At 42.5% G+C, this 3343-nt stretch overlaps 1 pseudogene; it reads right to left on the reverse strand.

The window, feature by feature from the left end:
* Nucleotides 1-630: 630 nt before the first annotated feature.
* On the reverse strand, nt 631-1642 carry LOC129078841 (mitochondrial import inner membrane translocase subunit TIM50-like; annotated as a pseudogene).
* Nucleotides 1643-3343: the final 1701 nt, after the last annotated feature.

The raw sequence follows: 3343 nt of genomic DNA on the forward strand, positions 1-3343 counted from the left end.
GAAATGGAGAAGCCAAAGAACTTGCATGCTTGACCCATGGACATGAACTAAGGAGGGAGTCATTGCTGGAGGCAAGGAGGGCAAAGGGGAAAAAATTGAGACAACTATAATAGCATAATCAATAAAATATACTTAAAAATAAATGCACATTTTTTCCTCCCTTACAAGTCATCTGGTCTGTGAGGAGACACTTTTTAATTATGCAAGTATTCTTCTCCCCATAACAAGTTCCCCCTAGATTTAGATTCCATTGAGGGTCCCAATCTGAGCCAATCTTTACCATGATACCAACTAAGTGACGGTTTTCCAACTTCAGCACTCCCTTCACAATTACCCATCTGCTCTTAGCATTCTACTGTAAATAATTTATATAATCTTATTAACCAAAGTTACTCCAGTAAATTTAATAATAAAAAAAGAAAAAAAGCTCTTATCTATTATTGACATGGACTCAGAAAATTTGTAACTCATTATTGTATATACTGTCAAAAAAAAAAGAACTTGAAATTTTTTTTCATCCAGGATGGACTTTATTGGTCATGTTGCTGCCCAAGCTGGGACAGTAGTGGCCTGGGAGCACTACAGCCTGGGGTCCAAGACCCAGGCACTGAGTTTGAAGAGGCCCAGAGGTCAAGGCTGTTTGGAAGGAAGCCACAAGAGGCTGGTGAGAGAGCCCAAGAAGTGATTTTGCTTGCCGGATATGGAGTGCTGGGCCAGGCACTGCCACTGCTCCTGCTCTGGCCGGCTTTTGAAAGCCTCTAGGGGGTCATCCTGCAGGGCTTTCATGGTCCATACATCCTCCACACTGTTCCATGCGATGATAATCTTGAGGAAAGCAGACAGTATAACAAGACTTGGTCATCGGAGTTGCTGTCCCAGGGCCTCAGGGCCACACCATTGTAGCGCTGTAGACAGAAGGCTTCCTTCTTGCAGTCCACAACTACAGCATGGGATGGGTTGTGATTCAGACAAGAATTGTCCTTAATATGGTGCTCATGCCTGTATCATGTCCAGGAAGAGGTGGTAGGAGATGAAGCCACAGGGGTCTACACTGTTGATAGGAGGAAGCGCAGTCATTCCAGTCTCTGACATGATTTCGTACAAAGAGACAAACTGCTGGAATAAGGTCTGGATGCCTAGATGCTTCTTAAACCTCCAGCCAGTGGCCAGGACCACTCTAGGTGCAAGGGGATGCTGGTGAGCTCTAAGTCCTGTGTGTAGGGCAGCTGGTCATACAGTTCTTGCAGAGGATCTGAGAGAAGATAGGGGCTGGTGGACTTGATGATCATCTGTCTATAATCTTCTAAATATATGTGTGTCTGTTGCAATTGCTATACCAGAATTGGACTCAAGATTCATCAGGAAATTTGGCATCAGTTTCATCTGCAGAGTTGTTTCCAAAGATAGAAATGACACATTCCTACTGGCCCCACGCAGCCCAGCAAGCCGGAGTACTACTTTTTTGGTTAGCTGGGACCCTCTGTGCCCCGATTCTGCTGTGATCCCTGGGTCTGAGCCTTACTTCTGGAGCAACTCCCAATCTTCTTGGCCTGGTGGGGGTTTTGGGGTGGCATCCCAGCCATGTGCACAACCCTGGGAGCCAGCTCTGCAAGTGTAGGGCCAGTGCCATTGAGGCCGCCATCTTGCACTGACTCCAGGGAAATATAACTATTCTTGCTTCTGGTTTTTCTATAACCAACTATTCTAAACTTTACTATTCATTTCAACAAACCATCACTCCTTTCACTTTAAGGTTAAGTGGCTTTCCACTTTATCAGGGGACATCAGCTATAAATTACTCAATGTTCCTTCTCTTATCTTGTTCGTAAAAAATGTATTCTTGTCCACTTTTGTCAAGTCCCAGAAAATGAAGGACCCTTCTCTATGTCCCTTCCTTCCTCCTTTTCTCCCTCTATACCTCTCTCCTTCCCTTCCTTCCTTCCTTCTCAATGCCCCTTTCCCCCATCTATCTATTGTCAGCTCCTGTGAATCAACCACCTCTTCTCATAAGGTGATTAGCCATATTGAATTAGGGCAGCTCATCTAATCTTAATTACCTCCCTAAAAGCCTGTCTCCAAATATTGTCTCATTCTGAGGACTAGGGGTTAAGATTTTGAAATGTGAGTTTTAGAGGTACACAGTTCCGTTCCATTTAGCACCTCACAGGAGCCTTTAACTGACCTTGCTGGCAATATGGCCAACCCTGAAGTCCACCAGTGCTCCCAGTGTCATCTAACTATCTACAAACAGATGAGGAACAATTTATATATTTTAAATACTCACCACCTTCTATTCCTATTTGATCTTTAGCAGTACCACTTTTGTAAAAATAGTAGCCTTGATGGATGAAGAAGGTACTGTTAGAAAGTGATGTCTTTTGTATATATTTTTGAATACTGTACACCAAATTCCTTTCCAGCTATATACTTTACTACTTTCAAATTTGATGAGTTTTCTTATTTATTAATATTTTTAAATATTTTTTAATTGAATTTATTAGGGTGACATTGGTAAATAAAATTATGTAGGTTTCAGGGATAAAATATAATACATCATCTGTATATTGTATTATATGTTCACCATCCCAAGTCAAGTTTCCTTCCATTACCATTTACCCCCCTTTACCCTTTCCTATCTCCTCCCTGCTACCAGAAAGGCACCGGCCAAGAAGCAGGGCTGCCTCAGGCCAGCCTGTAATATGTGGGTTCTTGACTTTGCGTAGGAAAGATTTCACAACACAAGTCTAGGTGATTTTGAGAAAATGTTTATTAAGGCTGGATACAGTGAAACAAAAGAAGGGCTTAAAGAAAAGACTTAGGGTGGAAGAAGTAACAGCAGAGAGCCTGGACAGTATTTTGCTGGGTCCCTAGAAAAGGTAGGGAAAGAGTGAGTCAAAGCAGTATTCCTCTGTAAGCTCTCCTGGGAAGAGAAAAAGGGGGCCTTGGAGACAAGATCACAGAGTAAGCCTGGGTCGAGCTGCCACTGCCCACTGCTCTCCTGGCTGAAGATCTCCTTGGGACCCTTGGAATAAAAAGTTCATGCCTTAGAAGGGGTGCGGGCATGCTCTAGTGTGAGCCCACGCTGTGTCTTTGTTCTGAGGACTTTTTATCTTCTTTCTTTAGGTGAGAATCTTAGGGGAGTGTTTTAACAGAACATTCGTTAATTTTCTAGTTGCATTTTTAATATGTTGATGTGCCAATATGGGCAATAGGAGGTTTGGGAATATTCTTTGGTCTGCTACACTCTTTTATCTTGGGTCTTTCTGGCTTTTAATGGATTTTTTTGTTTGTTTGTTTTTGTTTTTGTTTCCCTGAGTCTATTTATCCTTAGCACAAATGTCAT

This window comes from Pteronotus mesoamericanus, unplaced genomic scaffold (assembly GCF_021234165.1).
Source record: "Pteronotus mesoamericanus isolate MK-2021 breed Mesoamerican mustached bat unplaced genomic scaffold, CSHL_Meso_final contig_74, whole genome shotgun sequence".
NCBI lineage: Eukaryota > Metazoa > Chordata > Mammalia > Chiroptera > Mormoopidae > Pteronotus > Pteronotus mesoamericanus.